This window comes from Rhagoletis zephyria, unplaced genomic scaffold, assembly GCF_001687245.7.
Source record: "Rhagoletis zephyria isolate East Lansing unplaced genomic scaffold, Rhagoletis_zephyria_1.1 Rzeph_scaffold_00259, whole genome shotgun sequence".
Classification (NCBI taxonomy): Eukaryota; Metazoa; Arthropoda; class Insecta; order Diptera; family Tephritidae; genus Rhagoletis; species Rhagoletis zephyria.
Window position 1 is genome coordinate 229,538 of NW_016157343.1, and position 23,460 is coordinate 252,997.

Sequence of the window (23,460 nt, forward strand, 5' to 3'; positions counted from 1 at the left end):
TTTCCAAGATTTGGCGTATTGTGAATACCTGATCTATGGTGGATTTTCCAGGCCTAAAGCCACACTGATAAGGTCCAATCAGCTCGTTCAGTTCGTAACAGTTCTGTTAAATGTTGGTTAATCGATTGTGAACGGCATTTTGACTTTACTTTGTAGAGTACAAAGATTCACAGTTATAAGTGGTACTAAAAATTTAAAATATACGGCACGCAGCTGTTTTCAACAGCAGATATTTTTAAGCTGGACGTGTGCCGGAGGCAAAGCTTTATGTTGCATTTCTTCGCTTTTCTTAAAACGAGTATTTCGGATATTGTAAATTCAGCAAAATTCAATTATTTTACATAGAAAAGGGTTTATGAAGTATGCAAACGTACATTTAAATAATTTCAAATCGGCAAATCTTTTTTCAAAATCTGATTTTAAATCATGTAGGTTTGCGGCATAGGGGTTCAATTTATCCTCTTCGAAATGTGCAATTTTTTTTTGATCTTATTAAAAGTCCGATTCCTGTGTTCACCTAAGTACAAACGATTTTTTTTTGTTTGCTCGCAAAACAAATTTGAGCGTATGGATTTTGTACCGATTTTTCACCCACCACTTTTTGTCCGTGTGCGGATTTTATACTCTAAACGTCTGACAGCCCTGGTTCCATCGTATCGGTAAGAAACATTAAGTCATAAAGCCAATTTTCATTCTCCAACTGCGGGTAATGTTCCGATCTCAATTTGCGTATGTGTATACATGATTCAATAACTACAGGTTGTAGCAATCGTACATAAACAACATTTACCGTTGGTATGAACTCCTTGTCAGTGTTGCCGTTTTAGCCCTTTGGTGGCTAGATTTAGCTACCACATACTTTTTTGGCCACATAAATTTAAAATTGCCCCTAGCCCTTTTTTTAGCCCTTTGGAAAATTTATTCATACTGGGCATGAAAAAGTTGTATATGCTTAATTCGATCTATTTTTTTTTTGTATTGTATGTTCCTTACGTTTTTATGCATACATACAGTATAAGTGTTAGGGCGGTTTTTTAACTTATCTATTAACGATTTAACTATAGTATAAAATATATAAGTCCCTTAGGGCTAGTTTTTCAGTGCCAGTTTAAACTCAGATTAAGTAATCTGGGTTTAAATTGAACAGCTGGCTTACACTTGATTGGCTGATCTTAGTTTAAACCAGCAGGATCGGGCGTTTAAACTTAGTTTGAACCACAGCCGTGCACTGAAAAACTGGCCCCTAATATGCTTCATTAGTTAAATGGCCCATCAAGTCGATTGACCGGGTATGTTCTTGTGGTGTGATTGTATCAGCTGCTGGTGCGACTTCAAAAACTATTTGAAAATTTTATGATTGTACCAGCATGAGCATGAGTGGTGAAATAAGCTCAATTCTCTAAGTAAAAAATATTTTGGCCGAAATTTCAGAGCCGTGTTTGTGGAATATTAAGTTCACGATTTGCAGTTGTGAATTTAAAAAAAACACAATGTTTAACAAAATGGTAGAAAAATTATGAAATTTCGGTTCAAATCATTTCGATCTTTCCTCGACCTCATTTGTAAAGAAATAAATACTGTACTAGCAGGCTGGTAAGTTATATGCGTCGAGCCTGATGGTACAATCTTTGGATCGAGCCAGCATGCTGGTGTCGTATATTTTCCCTTTTATACGAAAAGGTCTTTGGTTGGATAAAATATTGGATTTTTTCCAGGGTTCATTGCTTTTCTATAGGTACCATTACTTATTGAAAATATTTGCGTGTATACTTTTATATGATTATGTAAGTAAACAATTTTCGCTACCATTTTTAGCCACAACGACTTTTTTTAGCTCTTTTTTAGCCCTTTTTTTAAAGGAATTTGGCTACCACTAAAAATGCTTCGCGGCAACACTGCTGCTTGTGTCATCAACAGCTTCTTTCTCTATTCATATTCGCATGTATATGTATACCCTGTATACCAGGATTTCAGAGTATTCTGAAGGGTTTCATATTTTTTTTAAGAATTTTCTTTAAGAATTCGTACAGAAATTTCTTGACTAGTTCTTGTAAACCGCTTCATCTTTTTCTTTAAAGAATCGTAACGAATTTGCGATACTCTTAAAGATTTCGGGAGCATTAGTTTGCAGGGTATATATTTACGTATACGTGTGCTGGCTTATGCCGATGACAACGACATCACCGGTAACAAATACCGCGAAGTCTGTTCTGCCTTTTCCAAGTTGGATAAGGAAGCAAAGCAAATGGGTCTGGTGGTAAACGAGGACAAGACGAAGTACATTCAGCACATTCGCGCCTTGGCACCCACGTCACTGTTGACAGTTACAATTTCGAGAAAGTAGAGAATTTCGTTTACTTGGGAACCAGCATTAACACCGATAATAATGTCAGCATTGAAATCCAACGTAGAATCACTCTTGCCAACAAGTGCTACTTTGGACTGAGTAGGCAATTCAGGAGTAAAGTCCTCTCNTGAGCTGTATGAGCTTTACAGCAGCTCCGCTGGCTTGGCCATGTCGTTCGAATGGACACCAACGCTCACACTCTGAAAGTATTCAACTCGGAACCCGCTGGTGGTAGCAGAGGAAGAGGGAGGCCCCCACTGCGATGGAAAGATCAGATGGAGAAGGACTTGGCTTCACTTGGCGTCAGTTGGCACAGAAGAGAACCGACTGACGTGCTTTGCTGAACTCGGCCAAAATCGCTTGGGCGGTTACAGCGCCAAAAAAGAAGAAGAAGTATGTATACGCGGATATGTAAACAAAGCAAAACNTAAACCGAAAGTTATTTTGGAGGTAATTAACACTCGACCAAAAAAACATCAGCCCATGATTCAATAACACTGTGGAACAAATTCAGGTTAGCAAAAGTTAGGACGATTCCGAGAGTAAGGGGTGAAAATAGAGGCTAAATTAGAAGACCCATATCGCGGCGTTTGTTTATGTTAGTTCGAATTTTTTTTTAATCGACCTTCGAACTTTGCAGTCAAATGCCGATTTTCAGCATATTGTTTATATGGTTTTTTGGCTATAACTCGTCGAGTAATTGATATTTGGAGCGCAGTTTGGTGATAACGTTCGCCTTGCTCATCAGATTCAGTTGGCAACTGTTGAGCGAGTTGATCAAGATGCTGATGCAAGAGATGAATTTTGTACGACATATTAACCCCAATTTCATCGAAAGCTGCCAACATGTTTGCAACAGATTGCCTGTAGTTGTCTTTGCGTTCTTTGAAATAAGGTAACTATAGAGTGTGCATATTTTGAATTCCTAGATTTTTCTAATATCTTTGTCAGAGTGCACAATTTAAACATGTTAACGATTGAAAACTATTTTCGTTTCAGGTACAGAGGAAAGAAATCTCCAGATGCGATACTCGCTGAAATTTGTTGGTGGTATAAAAACACCTTTGAAGAAGAGGAAGAGGAGGAAAAAGAGGAAGAAGGGGAAGACAAAGATGAAATTCCAGAATATCTGTTGGACGAAATTATCGACCTTTCTGATGATGATGACGATGACCAAGATATTACAGAGAGCAGTGATGTTGATCCACAGCCGCCTGCTAAACGGCAACTGGCCAAATCATTAATTTAATTTATTTAAAATTTTTACTTAAAACTTTTCATAACTAACATTTCAAAATTATATTTTTTTCCATATTTTTATAATTTCTTTTTCAATGTTTCTTCAAAACTGAAAAAATTGGTACATAAGGAATGAGAAATAAATTAATATTTAGCTGGAAAGCGCAAGTTTTGTATTATGATTGTTTTCTTTTCAAATGAAATTTATTGAGGAAACTGAGAAGCATATTATAGATCAAACAGAAAGCAAAAAAGACTTAGTTTTGTGGAAAATATGTTCAAAAAGCATGAAAAAAAAATAAAATTTCCAACATTTTGCTTCATAAGCACTACAAAAATTTTCTGAATCAATTTTTTTTTTTAATTTCAATTGTTGCACAGGTCTCTAGCAATAATTTGGCTTTAACAGATTGAAAAAATATCAATTGGTCGACGAGTTATAGCCAAAAAACCATATAAACAATATGCTGAAAATCGGCATTTGACTGCAAAGTTCGAAGGTCGATTAAAAAAAAATTCGAACTAACATAAACAAACGCCGCGATACGGGTCTTCTAATTTAGCCTCTATTTTCACCCCTCACTCTCAGAATCGACCTAACTTTTGCTAACCTGAATTTGTTCCACAGTGTAATTTGACACAAGCGTGCTCATAAGAAGAAGCATGGCTTCTATCGCTATCACCTGTAATGGATACGCATTGATGTGTATATAAAAATAAATAAATAAAAAAACAACACAATGGAAAATAATGTCTAGCAAAGAAATATGTATTTTAAAAAGTAAAAAGAGCCAAAATATTTTAAGGAAATAGAAAGTAAAAAGAGCCGCACTTTTCTGAGCAAAGAGCCGCGTTTGCCCATCGTTGGAATATACCTTATCAATTATACCTAATAAACCTAAATCAGTAAAGTTTTGGCTGAGTTATACAAGTCTTCCTTAACCCAATCTTTAAAAAAAGTTTAAAAACAGCATAAAAAATCACATTATTTTGATCCCGTCGAATTCTGTTTTTTAAATATTTTAATGAAAAGTTTTTAAGCTTGAACTATTTTACCATCTGAGGGAATTTTTTTCTAAAATCCTTCAAGAAACTATTTTTTTCACAAAAAACTCCATTTTTGGAGGAATTTTCAAATCGGTCCAGCTCACGTAAATCTTAATATTTTTCCGAAATATTTTGGTGAATGTCTTCAAATATAATTAGTTTGTAATCCCGGTGGAAAACCGCAACTTTTTTTGGTGATGCAGTCTAAATAATATACATACATATGTATATGTACGTATGCATGAGATGCAGGAAAAATGCATGTAAAAGCAATCAGACATTGGTCTACTTATGAGTAAAACATACATATTTATGTACATATATGTGAAGTCATGTGCGTTCATGCTTAGAAAGCGTAAAATTGTTAAAGAAACAAGAACAAAAAGCGAAAAAAATTTCAACGCAATAAAATCAGAAAAAACTTATGTGAGACCAAAGATTCACCCGTAAGTGTAGGAGGAGGAACGAAAATCCAAAGGCTGCACAGTAGAGGCAACGCCTATAGTTAGTAGAGATGAAAAACAAAGAAACAAACAAAAAAGAAAAAATATACTGATTAGTTAGATTTTACATTTGAAAATTTAGTAGTCCACTTGCAAAGTAGGCTATGTAAAATTTTTTCGATTTTTAGTTTTTGGCCGGTAACGTACCAGTATTTAAAGTAGTTTCATGTCCACTGACAACACAGTGCAAAATCTTTCTATATTCTGAAAAAATAGCATCAAATGTTAACTACTCTTGCAGAAGTCGCTATCATACTTATTTATAAACTTCCAAAAATCTCCATCTTCTGATGAACTTAGAAAAGTGCTTTAGGTCGCATAGACTGTTAATGTTATGTTATGTATGTTACAATGTTCTTAGGCTCTTATTTATCCAAATTTTCAGGTAATAAAAAAAGATTCAATTTTACTTACTTGTTGTCGTAGTCGTTTTTTTAATTTATTCACCCTCATTGCGAGAGTCGTGTCGAATGCAAGTCGTTTTTCGAGAGTCGAATCGTATCGAAAATGTCACGTCAGTGCCTAAAATTTCCACTCGACTAGTGTATTAAAACGGAAAAACTTGGCAGCACTGTATAGTTTTCGACGATTTTGGTCGTTTACTTATTTCAGTACGACAATAGACAATGCTACTGTTGTCGAGTCGTACAATTTAGCCTAATTTACGACTTACGCAATGAGGCTGATTATAAAATTACAAAACGCTGTTTGCAAGTGGACTACTCAATTGTTGTGTTTTAATTAAAAATACAAATGACTGTACATATCTAATTACATTAAACGAGCAATTCTTGTATATATGTATATATATATATCCATAGGGTTCTCGGAAACGGCTCTAACGATTTTGATGAAATTTTGTACACTGATACTGTTTTGGATTGTAAGGTTATCTGAATAGGCATTATCTCCGAGAAGACTCGTATAAGGTTGCCACCTATTCGAAATTAGTTACAAATTAATTAAAACATCATAATATGGGTATCAAATGGAAGGTATTTGAAAGATCCCTAATTGAAAAATATTTTTAATAAGGTTGCCACCTATTTTGAACCGCATATTTATTTAATTTTTTGTTTAGAAAAAAAAAGGTAAAATATTACTATTCATGGGTACCACGAGAAGGTTCTTAAACGAAGCTTTCCCTATACACAAAATGTTACGTCTTAGGATAATAGTGTAAGGTTGCCACTTATTTTCGATTCTACATAATATATCTGATACATCGCAATATGGATATCAAATGAAAGGTATTGTTGAGAACTTTGGTCAGAAAATATTTTCCATCAGGGTTGCTACGCTTCCTTGTAATACAAATTTTTATTTTGTTAATCTCAATCAACATTTTTTTTGTCTACATATTACATATACGCTCATACCATTAATTCCAGCGAATTTCGAAATAGGGCTGCCACCTAAATTTTAGAGTAAGGAATTTACTTAATAGATATGGAAATCCTATTTCTTTCGTTTATTTCCAAAATATTTTTTTAAAGCTATCCAAATCTTGAAAACTTTAAAAAGTATATGCACTCCGGGCAGAGCTCGGTCAACCTGGTACTGTATATAAATACATACATACATACATATGTTCCCGTATATGTATGTATGTATAGAAGTGTTGTCATAAGTGACAATGCAAGTACTTCTTCAACGCATTTTGCTGCCAATTCGGGAAAATAAAATTCCACTTCCAGGGGAAAAAGTACGTTTTGCCACTTTTTGAAATCAACTTCTAAAATGAAATTTCCGATGTGTAGCTGCAACTGAAATGGCACATATCGAATTTGAAAATTAATTTCAACATGCTCGTGCTGCACTAGCAATTTCTATATTGCCATTTAATCATGATACAAAAAGAAGGTAGTTTCACTTCAAAATTTTTGACAAAATATAAGTTTTTGAAGTTTCATAAATTGTACAAAATTGTGAGCTACCTTGCCACATGTATAGCAACTAAACAATACATCAGAGGATTTAATGTTGAGCGTGGGAAATGTTCGATTATTTGTACAATGATGTTTTGGTAGGGAGCGGAGGGAGAAGTGGTGTGCCACCTAAAACTACACTCATTAAAAGAGCATAGTATAAAATTAAAGAAAAGCCATCCTTCTCCTCCCTGCCCCTTCTACAGGCACTCGGGGGCCATTTCAAAATGGGATGAAATTAGCATTTTCGCAAAGTAAAATTAAACTCGTGTTAGGCCATCAGCGGTATTTTTGCGCAAAACTCCTTTCTGCGGTGGTGGCCTTCGTCCGCGCTAGAAAAAATTACCTCATCAGTCCAACTCGGGTTACGCCGTGAACAGTATTTTTGCGCAAAATCCCCCTCCAAATTTACAAAAAAAAGTGCATATTTTAAACCAAAATCTTTTTTTAAATTAAAACTTTAACCTTTGGCTAGACGTATATGTTAAAATTTTTTGATTCGGGTCACGCGTTTGGACACGATAACCCAAAAGCATTGTACAAACAACCGAACCGTACCCGAACTGTCTTACTTGTGCATTTTTCTATAAACAAAAATTTTATAAAATGAAACTGAAGTAGTTTTCATCTTATGTGGATAATTATGTCACAAATACATAGTTGCATGCTTATTATTTATGTTTATATATTTTTTAGAAGCGCCACATCTTTATCAGAAAATTCCGGGAACCCAAAAATTGGTACTGTTACAAGTTGCAGGGCATCATTTTAACTCGACCTCCTCCCTCTTCCATTGTAACGGTACATCGTTTAGAGCAGTGATTCCCAAAGTGGTCCAGGTGGACCCCCAGGGATCTACGGGAAACTCGACGGGGGTCTACGTTGGCGTGAAAAAAATATGGGGGTCCATGAGTTGTAAGTGGGGGTTCACGAAAATTTATCTGGTTTCGATAGTAAAGAACCAAAAGGGTTACTTGATAGCCTCTTTATTAAATTTAAATTTTTTTGAGTGGTGTATAAGACTGAATGCTTGTTTAATTCCATCACTGAGACCGGACTNATAATATATCTGATACATCGCAATATGGATATCAAATGAAAGGTATTGTTGAGAACTTTGGTCAGAAAATATTTTCCATCAGGGTTGCTACGCTTCCTTGTAATACAAATTTTTATTTTGTTAATCTCAATCAACATTTTTTTTGTCTACATATTACATATACGCTCATACCATTAATTCCAGCGAATTTCGAAATAGGGCTGCCACCTAAATTTTAGAGTAAGGAATTTACTTAATAGATATGGAAATCCTATTTCTTTCGTTTATTTCCAAAATATTTTTTTAAAGCTATCCAAATCTTGAAAACTTTAAAAAGTATATGCACTCCGGGCAGAGCTCGGTCAACCTGGTACTGTATATAAATACATACATACATACATATGTTCCCGTATATGTATGTATGTATAGAAGTGTTGTCATAAGTGACAATGCAAGTACTTCTTCAACGCATTTTGCTGCCAATTCGGGAAAATAAAATTCCACTTCCAGGGGAAAAAGTACGTTTTGCCACTTTTTGAAATCAACTTCTAAAATGAAATTTCCGATGTGTAGCTGCAACTGAAATGGCACATATCGAATTTGAAAATTAATTTCAACATGCTCGTGCTGCACTAGCAATTTCTATATTGCCATTTAATCATGATACAAAAAGAAGGTAGTTTCACTTCAAAATTTTTGACAAAATATAAGTTTTTGAAGTTTCATAAATTGTACAAAATTGTGAGCTACCTTGCCACATGTATAGCAACTAAACAATACATCAGAGGATTTAATGTTGAGCGTGGGAAATGTTCGATTATTTGTACAATGATGTTTTGGTAGGGAGCGGAGGGAGAAGTGGTGTGCCACCTAAAACTACACTCATTAAAAGAGCATAGTATAAAATTAAAGAAAAGCCATCCTTCTCCTCCCTGCCCCTTCTACAGGCACTCGGGGGCCATTTCAAAATGGGATGAAATTAGCATTTTCGCAAAGTAAAATTAAACTCGTGTTAGGCCATCAGCGGTATTTTTGCGCAAAACTCCTTTCTGCGGTGGTGGCCTTCGTCCGCGCTAGAAAAAATTACCTCATCAGTCCAACTCGGGTTACGCCGTGAACAGTATTTTTGCGCAAAATCCCCCTCCAAATTTACAAAAAAAAGTGCATATTTTAAACCAAAATCTTTTTTTAAATTAAAACTTTAACCTTTGGCTAGACGTATATGTTAAAATTTTTTGATTCGGGTCACGCGTTTGGACACGATAACCCAAAAGCATTGTACAAACAACCGAACCGTACCCGAACTGTCTTACTTGTGCATTTTTCTATAAACAAAAATTTTATAAAATGAAACTGAAGTAGTTTTCATCTTATGTGGATAATTATGTCACAAATACATAGTTGCATGCTTATTATTTATGTTTATATATTTTTTAGAAGCGCCACATCTTTATCAGAAAATTCCGGGAACCCAAAAATTGGTACTGTTACAAGTTGCAGGGCATCATTTTAACTCGACCTCCTCCCTCTTCCATTGTAACGGTACATCGTTTAGAGCAGTGATTCCCAAAGTGGTCCAGGTGGACCCCCAGGGATCTACGGGAAACTCGACGGGGGTCTACGTTGGCGTGAAAAAAATATGGGGGTCCATGAGTTGTAAGTGGGGGTTCACGAAAATTTATCTGGTTTCGATAGTAAAGAACCAAAAGGGTTACTTGATAGCCTCTTTATTAAATTTAAATTTTTTTGAGTGGTGTATAAGACTGAATGCTTGTTTAATTCCATCACTGAGACCGGACTCACATTGTCGAATCTTCACTGATGACTCCAAAACTGACTCTGGGTCATGATCTGGGGTCTTTTTCGAAGTTAATGGGGATAAACTTCACTTTTCTGTTAGGGAATATGCTTCGGTCTTCCAGGCAATCCTCAAAGCCATGGACTACGAGGTGGAACATAGGTGGAGGGGAAAGAGTTTACGTGTCTGCAGTGACAATTAAGCTGCACTTAAATCATTGACCAGCCCTCTAACTACTTCCAAACTAGTTCGGCAATGCAAGTCTCGACTAAATTATGGTGGTAAAGATAACGTTTGGCAAGAATTGGCTCAGCAGCAGTTTTAGCATACCCACTTTCGGCCATCGAAGCAACTATCAGAAACTGGGTGAATACTTCGCGCAGCAATGACTGGAAGGCATCGAGGGGATGCAGGTGGGCAAAAGTCATGTTGCCTTCAATCTCAGAAGGTCTATCTAGTTTTTTCTCTCCCTGAGCAGACGCCACGCAGACAACTTGTTGGACTGCTGACTGGTCACTTCACGTGGCACAAACACCTGACTGTGATAGGCATAAATGACAAGTGCGTTTGCCCATCCTGCCTTGAAGAGGCTTGGTTGGTTGTTTGTCATCGATTTTTGTAGACTCGTTCTTCTCTCTATTGCCAGTTTCTGAATTAAGAGTTTGGCGTAAAAAGCTTAGCCGTTTTGTTGTTTTAAGTTTTGTGTTTTAAAAATGTGAGTCATAAATATTTTTCGACTCACTTTAAAACTCGGATCGATAAAAAGAAAAATGATGCCATCAACACAAATAAACAATTTTACAAATACTCCAAATACAAAGTCACGAGTGAGCCGAACATTTGATGAGTTTATGGTGAAGATAATATAAATAACTCCTCACAGCGAGAGAGTATTTTGAGTTTGATGGATTTACGAGATCTATTTTTGAAAACCTGCAAGTGTGCNTTCTATAAACAAAAATTTTATAAAATGAAACTGAAGTAGTTTTCATCTTATGTGGATAATTATGTCACAAATACATAGTTGCATGCTTATTATTTATGTTTATATATTTTTTAGAAGCGCCACATCTTTATCAGAAAATTCCGGGAACCCAAAAATTGGTACTGTTACAAGTTGCAGGGCATCATTTTAACTCGACCTCCTCCCTCTTCCATTGTAACGGTACATCGTTTAGAGCAGTGATTCCCAAAGTGGTCCAGGTGGACCCCCAGGGATCTACGGGAAACTCGACGGGGGTCTACGTTGGCGTGAAAAAAATATGGGGGTCCATGAGTTGTAAGTGGGGGTTCACGAAAATTTATCTGGTTTCGATAGTAAAGAACCAAAAGGGTTACTTGATAGCCTCTTTATTAAATTTAAATTTTTTTGAGTGGTGTATAAGACTGAATGCTTGTTTAATTCCATCACTGAGACCGGACTCACATTGTCGAATCTTCACTGATGACTCCAAAACTGACTCTGGGTCATGATCTGGGGTCTTTTTCGAAGTTAATGGGGATAAACTTCACTTTTCTGTTAGGGAATATGCTTCGGTCTTCCAGGCAATCCTCAAAGCCATGGACTACGAGGTGGAACATAGGTGGAGGGGAAAGAGTTTACGTGTCTGCAGTGACAATTAAGCTGCACTTAAATCATTGACCAGCCCTCTAACTACTTCCAAACTAGTTCGGCAATGCAAGTCTCGACTAAATTATGGTGGTAAAGATAACGTTTGGCAAGAATTGGCTCAGCAGCAGTTTTAGCATACCCACTTTCGGCCATCGAAGCAACTATCAGAAACTGGGTGAATACTTCGCGCAGCAATGACTGGAAGGCATCGAGGGGATGCAGGTGGGCAAAAGTCATGTTGCCTTCAATCTCAGAAGGTCTATCTAGTTTTTTCTCTCCCTGAGCAGACGCCACGCAGACAACTTGTTGGACTGCTGACTGGTCACTTCACGTGGCACAAACACCTGACTGTGATAGGCATAAATGACAAGTGCGTTTGCCCATCCTGCCTTGAAGAGGCTTGGTTGGTTGTTTGTCATCGATTTTTGTAGACTCGTTCTTCTCTCTATTGCCAGTTTCTGAATTAAGAGTTTGGCGTAAAAAGCTTAGCCGTTTTGTTGTTTTAAGTTTTGTGTTTTAAAAATGTGAGTCATAAATATTTTTCGACTCACTTTAAAACTCGGATCGATAAAAAGAAAAATGATGCCATCAACACAAATAAACAATTTTACAAATACTCCAAATACAAAGTCACGAGTGAGCCGAACATTTGATGAGTTTATGGTGAAGATAATATAAATAACTCCTCACAGCGAGAGAGTATTTTGAGTTTGATGGATTTACGAGATCTATTTTTGAAAACCTGCAAGTGTGCAATCACATTATTTTAATAAATAGAAATAAAAAATAATATAAAAAAAAAATTATTTTTATTTTGGCCACTCCGAGTTTAGTTTTTGAATTCAACCGCGATTTAAACNACTGGAAGGCATCGAGGGGATGCAGGTGGGCAAAAGTCATGTTGCCTTCAATCTCAGAAGGTCTATCTAGTTTTTTCTCTCCCTGAGCAGACGCCACGCAGACAACTTGTTGGACTGCTGACTGGTCACTTCACGTGGCACAAACACCTGACTGTGATAGGCATAAATGACAAGTGCGTTTGCCCATCCTGCCTTGAAGAGGCTTGGTTGGTTGTTTGTCATCGATTTTTGTAGACTCGTTCTTCTCTCTATTGCCAGTTTCTGAATTAAGAGTTTGGCGTAAAAAGCTTAGCCGTTTTGTTGTTTTAAGTTTTGTGTTTTAAAAATGTGAGTCATAAATATTTTTCGACTCACTTTAAAACTCGGATCGATAAAAAGAAAAATGATGCCATCAACACAAATAAACAATTTTACAAATACTCCAAATACAAAGTCACGAGTGAGCCGAACATTTGATGAGTTTATGGTGAAGATAATATAAATAACTCCTCACAGCGAGAGAGTATTTTGAGTTTGATGGATTTACGAGATCTATTTTTGAAAACCTGCAAGTGTGCAATCACATTATTTTAATAAATAGAAATAAAAAATAATATAAAAAAAAAATTATTTTTATTTTGGCCACTCCGAGTTTAGTTTTTGAATTCAACCGCGATTTAAACAGTTAGATCTAATCTTCACATTTCATTTTTTTACGAGCTTTGGGAATATTTAGAAATGTATCAGCAGGGGGTCCACTGAAACCAGTAAATTTTTGAAAGGGGTCTACGAGAAAAAAAAGTTTGGGAACCTCTGGTTTAGAGGTTTAAAAATATTTTGCGTCAGCAATTTGTCATCAAACTGCATTAGATTGTAAACGTACTATATCATCGGAAAAGCAAAAAAACTTTATTTGCGAACCTTTGCAGGTGTACCGAATTCTTGCAGTTTGGAAACGCGCTAGAATTTTCTATAATATTTTCGTCCAACTTCACTGACTTCAAACATTTTGTTTACTTTTTCAAGAAACAAACATTTTGCTGCTAGTGAATCTGGTAGCATGATTTTAGTTAAATGTCATAAACTTGTTAAAAGTCAAGTGGTCGGCAACAACAACGAATGTCAATAAATGAAACTACCTTCTATCATGTCATTTGATATATTTCAATTTATTTAGCCTCTAAACTGTTAAATATTGATAATTTATTTGACAAAAAGTCACGTATGACTGCGATTACTTTTCGTAACTACTTGCATTGACATGCTTTAATGGTCGTCATTTCTTTTCCAAACTTTCATAATTTTAAAATTTTCGGCTTTTAATAATAAAACCTCTTTGTTTCGCTTTAAATACGTCGTTACATATAGACAGCAGTATTGTAGAAAACCAGCAACTTTTTCTGCTGCGTCATATCGAAATCTACAATATACTACATTCATATGATGTATATAAGGCGATAATCGCTTAAATCAAATTAAGAAAAATGTCAGTTGTAGATGCCACCGTATTCTACTTATAACTTTGCTATTTATAAAGAGAAATATGCAAACGAGTGCTTAGTTACTAGTTTTAAAAAAATTTAAGTAAATCGTTCAATTTTGGCAGTTTTTTACTTTGTTTTTCCTAAAATAATTGTAAATTCTGGCAACTATCTTGAAAGCTCTTTACTGCCTTTTGAAAGACTAATTAAAAGATCTACTAACGAGATCATGTTTTTTCCTTTTATAAACAATACAATCTAAAAATTAAAAGAAAATTTAATTAAAAGGAGAAAAAATTAGTTAAAAAAATAAAAACAAGGCTGCTGCTCCAGGACTCAAACTCGAATCTCTCGAATTGCAAGCCAGTGCTCTGCTCACTCGGCCATTGCGACTATTAGAGCGACGTCAGCTAAATAATGCTTTCTCTCAAAATGAATTTTTACCACAAGTGGTGAATGAGAGAACTTTTTTGCAAGACCTTTGTGCTACAATAACAAAAGTCGTTTCAACTATCTTGCAATCGGTCTTTCATTTGACTTACGAAAGACTTTTTACTTTTTTTTTAGAATTTCCCTGTAAAAGGGCATCTTGAACACCTATCTTGAAGTACACCTATGACTAGTTATTAAACGTTAAAATATTGTTTGGGAACCCAATGAAATGTTGCTTTAAAGGAAAAAGGGCCTATCCCGACTTAGGCTACTTTAACTGAACGGCACGATATGTAGATACGTATGTACATATAAGCCAAAAGATGAAATTTGTTTAAAATTAAATATAAGTAACATTAGATAAGAAACAAAGAAAGTAGTATTATCAAGTGAGTTGTCCAATTCCAGGGCATATACAGAAATTAAGGCTTAATTAAACAAGTACATAGTGAGCATATCTCACTTACTTTTGTTTAAATTACTGCAAATATGAGATGGAATAGAGTTCCAGATACTGATAGCAATGACAAAGAATAGCCGCGCAGAGCTGAGGTAAGTAATTGTAGGTAGGAACAGTCTATTCATTTACTTGAGATGATTTGGGGAACGTTAATTTTTCAAAGAGATATACATATATTTACTGATGTGGAAAGAGATTTGTGCAGATAACAAAGAACCGAAAATTTTAAACAAGACATTTAGAATACTGATATTTTTGGCTACAGGAAGCACAGCGGCAATCTTCCAGACATCAAAGAACACGTAGCGATGCGTCATATGATTTATTATGTGTGTCAAGGTTGGTACAATTACCTTCACAAAGAGACGGGACAAGAGAGGTGGTAAGATAAATGTTTCACAACTATGTTATTCTTCGGGGTACTTTATTGTTGTAAACTGAATCCAAAATAGTCCGATAGTCACGCGGGTGTGAATCGATACATTGATTTTTATTGAACAATTAATACATACAATTATGCCTTGTTCCAGTTGGAATTTTTAATTTTGTATTCATGAGTATTTTAGCAGTCCTTCAAATATTATTTTGAGCGTTTCTTGAGGAAAAATTACATCAACGTCTTAAGTGTGTGAGTGCAGTCGGCTTTCGTCGGCTCTATGTACACGACACGTACACGTTGTCGCCTCTGATTGATCACAATCAAAAAAATTTTGATTTTTTCATTTGACGAGTGATTTATTTAACCGTCTCGCGTTATTCTTGACAAAAAACAAGCTCACTTGCCTTCTGGTCCTCGTGATGAGCAAGTGCGCGGACAAAAAAAGAAGAAATTGCTTTACGTATGATTGAGCATTATCAATACTTACCAGCTTTATGAAATCTAATAAATATTAATTTATAACATATAAAATTATGCCATAAATGATATAATAAACAATAAATACACGGCAGATGACAACATTCTAGCTTGCCTTTGCGGGCAAGGCATGAGCAAGCATCCGCTCACACACATGCAATGCTTGACATAATCTTTTGATCGTCACCTAAGCCTATTAGCTGTACAAAAAAAAAAAAAAAAAAATTATATTTGACAAATTGGACAAAAACAGTTCAATTTCATTTATACTGCCTATAGATTATATCGACACCTGAGTGGAAGATCCACCTATCTTGGCCGCCAGTTCGAAAACGCTCAGAAAACTTTTCAACAACTCAGAATTTGATTGAAGTACTCCCTATCTCAGCTGCTGATTCAAAAACGCCCTATTATCTCAGCACATTTTCAATACATTTCATGAGTTAGGGCGTTCTTCAACCAAATTCTGAGATAGGGTGTTTTTCCATAAAATTGTAAAATAGGGCGTTCTCCAATCAAGTTCAAAAGTAGGGCGTTCTTGAAAAGTTTTCTGAGATAGGGAGTTTTCGAACTGGCTGCCGAGATAGGTTGATCTTCCACTCAGGTGTTGATATGTATGTAGGTAAATAATTTGTTATATTTATCTCAGCAAAATTTAATGATTATCTAAAAAATCTTCAGAAATATTGGCTTTTAGATTAAAAGAAAAAAGTTGTTGGCGTCACGTACAAAAGTGACGTTCTATCGTACAAGAGCAAGACTTGCTACCATTTTTTCATTCGGAAAATGATATTGTTTTGTGTTCCCATGTTTAAGGTCCTATTCCGGACTTTATCTGGAACTGGTTCTTTTGGAATACCAGGCAAAAGAATGGCGTCACCGGGCAACCGTTGAAACAACTAGGGCATCTTGCTTCAACCGATGCCTCGGGTGTAACATTCGTTCAAAAAAAGTGGGCGTTTTCCAGTGGTATAGTATACAACTTCTCTAAAAAAAAACAACAAACAACTTCTAATTTCTTTGTAACTATTATTTTATATATATTATATTTATATATATATTTGTGCACTCAAAGTCCTTGTGACTGGTGTAAACTAACTATGAAGTAAAACTTTTCATATACAAAAAGTTCAGCTTCTTTTTATTTTTTCTAATCTTTTTCAATAGATTAATGAAATGAAGTAATTTAACAAGAAGTTACCACTGAAAAATGGATATTTAACTCATTTTCAAATTTATGTTGTTTTCCTCTTTTACATTCTACTTTACATCTGATACTTCGGAATTACCTTTTTTGCAGATTCATACTCTAGAATGATAACGAAAATTGGTACGAGTAAGTCAAAAAAAGCTTGGTTACATTGAAATAACATTACTTTCCCTGGTGTGCTTTAGGGTTGTTCGACTCTACTAGAAAGTCGACTTTCGACTTTTCGATCGACTCTATACAGTCGACTTTAAAAGTAGACTAATCGACGAAGAAAAGTCGACTTTTTCGACTTTTTAATAAAAACAAATTTATTAAGTATATACTCTGCGAATTTTTTTGTGAAAATTTTATTTTTTTTAAATCGCGAGCACATGTCTAAAATTTTTAGTATACGTTCCTTCAGCTGCTAGAATACAAAAACCATCGTGGTGCAACGTTTTAAAGCAATGCATCCATTTTTAAGTGGAAAGTGGGCGTAATTTTAGTCCGATTTCGAAATATTTTACACATAGCTTTTTGCTTGTTTATGCCAAGGTCAATAATTGCACTCAGTTTGGTGCAAATTGATAAATGGGTTACCGAGATACACATACAGTGAACCAAATAAAAACTGGGATGCGACATTTTAGTAAGTGTTGGCTATCTTCCTTTAGTTTATTTAATGTTTATTACTTTTTTATGAACGTATAGCTGATTACTTAACACACACGATATAAATCCAAATTTCAGACTTTGTGCAAAAATTATGAAAAATCTTCAAAGTTTGACCAAACTTTCTAACTTCTTTTTCAGCATCTTTAGACAAAATTTTGGTATTCAGTTTTGTAGCCTGTCAAATTTTAGCAAGCAAATTGCAAATTTTAAGTATCCTAGACTTACCGTTGATTTTTGGCAATTTTTTTTATTGACCATGCTCCGCATTTTTTTCCAAAAATTAACGGTAAGTCCTAGCATCTACAGCCCAAGCGCTTTCATTTGGCACCTCATTTTCGAAAATCGAACGAACGGTGCATATTTGATGACATGGACAAAAAATGTCTTTGGGTATTATACACTCTAAAAAGTGCATGTAAAACTACTACTGAAAAGTGTTTATTTTTCAACCAGAATCTGTTCAAGTATACGCACAAGATGTTCAAGATTTGATTTTGAACATGAGTTGTTTAAAATATACACATGAAATGTTTAAAATTACAAACATTTTGAAAGTAAAAATATATTTTTTACAAATAGTAAATACTGAGTGCCAGGGGCGCACGCAGGAATATATTTTTGGAGGGAAAGGGTTTATACTTCTAAATATATATCATCAGCAAATACCCAAAATTCGCTCTTTAAAATACATTTATGAAAGTTTTATTTACAGTATGAAATAAATAAATAAACTTTTTAAGTATCATCAATTGCATTTTATTTACATAAAATTTACAAAGAACTCAGACTATTTAAAACCGGCTTCAAAAAAGGGGAGGTTATCAATTCTTCGGAGTATTTTTACTTCTTTTATTTATTCCACCGCATAACTTTGCACCGCGTGAACCGATTCCAATAATTATTTTTTCTACCGGAAAGATGGTACCTTAAGGGTCGTCTCGTAATTTGGTTTAGATCCGATCATTAAATTATGAAAAAATTAACGGTTAAAGATGCACTCAACTTTCAAAAGTAATACAAAATTTTACAAAATAATTTTAATATAAATAAATTAAATAATTTCACGAAATTTTTACACTTTTTTATTTGTTTTCGTCGATTTCTGGTTTCTCATTTTTTAATACTTCGAATAACGAAAATTTAACTGAACTTGTATTTTTATCATGTAGCTCATTTTGGTGGAACGAATTCGAAGTTAGCAAATTAAATCTTCGAATGCTTATTAAGTACATATCAGTGGTAAACTTTTTTAGGCTGTAAAGTGTAAAAACCAACAGTAAGGGCCGGTTAATCAATGTCTGGTTAACACTAATCTCCGGTTAAACATAGTTATCGACGTTACCGACTCCCTGTTGTATGCATGGAGTCGAAAACGTCGATAACGATGTTCAACCGCAGATTAGTTTTAACCAGACATTGAGTAACCGGCCCTAAGTGAGTTTACATTGCATATTTTTAAGACAATGTTTTCATTCGCAGTTAAACTTCAAAGAGCTCTCAAGAAAAAAGAAAAATTCTTACAAAATGACGCACAAGAAATGGAAAAGAAAATTTTTTCTATCAAAATTTCTTATATCATAATAAATTTAGCCCCAAAACCCACCCCTTGTGTGCGCTACGTGACAAATTTGATATGTAAAAGTAAACAGACAGTGTTTAATTTTGCACACACTAGGAGAGGAAACTGGTTACCTCTCTTTATATGCGTAAATTTAAACGAAAATTTTTTAGAGGAAGTTTTAAACATTTTATGTGTAAACTGTGAAAATGTGAACAATAAATGTTTAAAACTCAAAAAAACAAATTTGAAATTTGTTCTACGCCACACATATGATAAGTAAAAGTAAGCAAGCAGTGTTTAAATTTGCATTCATTAAGAGAGGAAACTGGTTACCTATCTTAATATGCGCAAATTTAAACAAATATTTTTTAGAGTGTACATATACTAGAGTGCCAGCTACTGTCGAAATTCGACCGTTCTTCTAGTTTTTTCAGACCCTTGGAGAGGTTTTTTAACTTAGCACGTCGTTTAACTTATAATGTACAATGTGTATAATGTTAGTTGCCGGAAAATCTCCTGTTTTGGAACTAAACCTTGACTTAACTTTTTTATATCTTTGAAGGTCTTTGGCAGGACTTTGAATATAACCGATACATTCCAGCCGATAAATTTCGATAATTATAAACTTTGATGAATCGATAAATTTCGCTAACTTGATCATTTTCGTTAACAGAATTTATTTCAATAAATCTAAGCGCTTTCTCAGTCCTTTAATAACTCTGCTGAGAAAGTGTTCAATAAAAAATAAGTGAGTATAACGACAGGCTAGTTCTTATAACGTTATAAGCTTAAGGTGAATTTTATCTTTATTCTATCTCTATCCCTACCTACATACGTTTATCTTAATCAGTTTTCCTTTATCTTAATTTTTATACTTTCCTTTTTCCTGATATTTATCTTGTTTATCTTGTTTATCTTTCATATATGTACATGCATACATACTCCCCTCTGTCCTTAGAAAAGTAAAGTGTTTAAATTTACCTTGGTCTTCATCTTTGTTTTTATCTTTCATATCATTGCTTTTATCCTTTTCTTTATCTATTCACGTAGATGAGAGATGTGACGTGATTTTATGTGTTGTGATAGGATGTGATGTGATAGGATGTCATGTCATGTCATATGATGTCATACCATGTGATGTCTTGTCATGTGATGCCACGTCATGTAATGCCATCTCATGTCATACGATGTCATATCTTGTGATGTCAAGTCATGTGATTTCATATCATGCGATGTCATGCCATATAATATGATATGACATATGATGTCATGCCACGTGATATCATGTGATGTGATATCATATTATATGATGTAATATCATATGATGTCACATCATATCATGTGATTTAATGTGATGTCATGTCATGTAATGTGATCACCAGGGAACGGATTTTTAGGACCTAAAAACCTATAAAAAAGGCAAAATAAAATAACGAAATAGGCTGGAAAAGGCACAATAAAATAGCGAAAAAGGCAGGAAAAGGCACTGGGTATTGCAAAAAAGGCAAAACAAAATAGCGAAAAAGGCAGGAAAAGAAAGGCCCTAGGTATTGCAAAAAAAGCAAAATAAGGCACTAAAAAAAAGACAGAAAATACGAAGAACAATCAAAAAATACATTTATTTTAGAAATGTTTATATTACAAGTAAAAAGAGAAAAACTATGAACTAGTTTCATTATATGAAAAATTTGTACTTTGAATCTTTGACTATTTTATCCTTTCGAGTTTCTAACTCATAAAACTTTAATCTGTATAGTTGTAGTAACATTGAACCACAAGATGCATTTTGAAGTTTTCTGGCAGCATTTTCATTTGATTTTCGCGTCCTTGAATGTACTAAATGTGCGCTCGACGTAAGTTGATACAAGTGGAGCACAATTTAAATATGGAAAATTTGAAACGTTCATATTATCAGGAATAAGGGCGTTTTCCTCGCCCTTTACAATTTTATCCACACCCCTTATTGTCTCCAGGCCTACGTTAGCTGAGAAAACGGCTTTGAATTTTTCCAACACCAATTTGGCAAGAGGTCCCTGGGCTTCTATAAGCCGCATGGGCATGTGTATATTTTTTAACCTTTAAAAAAAATTGTAAATGCTATAATCACTTTTTTAAAGGTAGAAAAGGCAAAAAAAGGCAAATATCTTAAAAAAGGCAAAAAAAGGCAACATCAAATGCGTATATATGGAATCAGGGAAAGCTAAACCGTGGACTTTCTTAATCGAATATACTCTATCTCTTTAGCAGGAAAAAAGGCAATTTCCATAAAATCCGTTCCCTGGTGATCACATTCCATGTTCCGATTATTATATCGATACCAATAAACATGTAGAAAAAAAATATCACGATTGCAAAATCGAATAATTCATCGATAAATATCGGAATCATCAGTATCGATTATTATACATATCGATAAGAATATCAATTACTAAATCGATAGCAAAATCAATTATTTAACCGATTATTATACCGATAACAATATCCATTATTGTATCGATAAAAATACCGATTATTATATCGATAACAATATCGAGTTTCATATCGATATCAATATCGGGTTTTATATCGCTAACAGTATCGATCTTCATCCTCATCCTTTTCTTCATATGTATCCTTATTTTTGCATATTCCTCTTCACCTTTACCTTATAGTGTTTAAATTTACCTTGATCTTCGTTTTTGCCTGTATCCCTAGGCATCTTTGTTTTTGTTTTTATGAAAATTTGGACACTTTAACTCTGTTCCGGTATTGAAGCCCATTTTCGTGGAAACTTGGGATTCAATAACCCCCGAAATGCATCGCAATTACAAAAATTCTATGCCAAATTGTTTACCTGACTTTGTTAGTTATAGAGGTGGACTAATAAATAACTAAATTATTGATTATTTTTTATTTAACTTTGTGGTCTTGGAAGAATAAAATTAAAAAAGTCCGTAAATTTTGCTGAACTAAAAATGATAAATTTACCTCTATGCAGAAATGAAACAAAGTATAGTTTAGCTGATCGCCTTCTCCAATTTGTGGCGTAGATAAGTTTACTCCGCTTCCGAACGTCTATGGAACTTCAAAAGAACCTCTTCAATGATAGAAATATATCTGCCGAGGTAGATTGCTATTAGAAAACTTTGTTTACCATTTCGATGTTTCAAGGATCGAGTATCAATATTTATTGCCCAAATAGAAAAAAGTTGCCAAGGTTTTCTACAATACTGCATCTGCATATGTATGTACATATGTATGTATAATAGGGTGCCCATTAGGGCGGGTCGAAAAAACACAATATGTCTGATACGAAAATTGTATAAGCCTTAAAAGGTTCTATTTTAATACATTAAAAAAAAATTTTGACATTTTAAATTTTATTGTTTAATATTTTATCATACAAGTGCAACGTAACGCCAGATTGGAAATACCTATATGAATTTTATCTCAGTATTAATATTTTTTAATAAAGTAACCCATCACGCCTCAGCAAACTTTAGTCAAACACTTTTGAAGTATCGGGGGTATGATGAATTTGTTTCACAAAAAATGAAACATTAAATGGAGTCACATTTTTAATCTTGCCTTGGAAAGGAAACTCAACCGAGACATTTCTTAAGCTATTCAAATTTTCTTACAAACTTCAAAGTAGGCCATTTAAATATAACTGTTTCTGAAAGGTAAATTTTTTTAGCCAAAAGTTTTGAGGGGAATCATAGATAAGACAAAAAATGCATGTTTCGCTTAAGAAAATAATAGGTTTTTTCGTAAGGTAGTCAACTGTTTGTACATTTGTAAATAAAATGTCTTTGCCCCACTTTAGATTTACTAATAACTTCTAATAGGATATACGAACCCCCAAGGTGTGGCGTTGAATTGACATGAGTTATTTAGCATTTTCGCCTTACAGCTGCCAGTCTGTCCCGTTTGTGCATTTGATGACAGCTGGTGTTGTAAATGATGAAGTTCTCTGGACCACTGCTTAGGCTGTTGTAGCTGTGACACTGTATGTTGACGATGACGATTCCAATCTTCATCTGGGCAAGCATCATTAAATACAAATTTCTCCAGACTATTGCCCATTTTGATAAACTAATTCTTGTATTCGTTGGTATTTAAAAACTGTACTGTTTTTGATTACTTTATGTTTCGTAATATTTTTTAAGATGTTATTTGGATACAGATGTTATGGATACATAGTTTGATATATGTACATATGAAGCCATAGAGACAGAGGAGCCTATCTACAAAAAATTGTTTTCAACAATACGAGAAACAAGTATCTATAAATAATAAATGCGCTATTTTACTAAAAACTCCATTGTACCTTCGTGATGCTACTTATTATAGTAAAAGAAAACTAAAAGGACGTACCTCGTGCTATTACCTTTTCAATTCTAGTAGAGCATTTTTATCTGTACCTAAATTTTTTTGAAATGTAAGTTAAGCTACTCTGGCCCTCATGGCCCCAT

At 34.4% G+C, this 23,460-nt stretch overlaps 1 protein-coding gene across 3 annotated transcripts in view; it reads right to left on the reverse strand.

The window, feature by feature from the left end:
• LOC108358482 (inositol hexakisphosphate and diphosphoinositol-pentakisphosphate kinase) overlaps nucleotides 1-23,460 on the reverse strand; it is a 200,618-nt gene that overhangs the window by 162,547 nt on the left and 14,611 nt on the right. Inside the window, exon 1 of one of the 3 annotated variants that reach the window (XM_017609851.1) lies at nucleotides 21,974-21,992. The exons of the other annotated variants lie outside the window; for them this stretch is intronic. The gene's annotated coding sequence lies outside the window, so the exon portion shown is untranslated. Of the gene's footprint in view, nucleotides 1-21,973; nucleotides 21,993-23,460 lie in introns of those variants that run through there. 3 annotated transcript variants of the gene reach the window in all.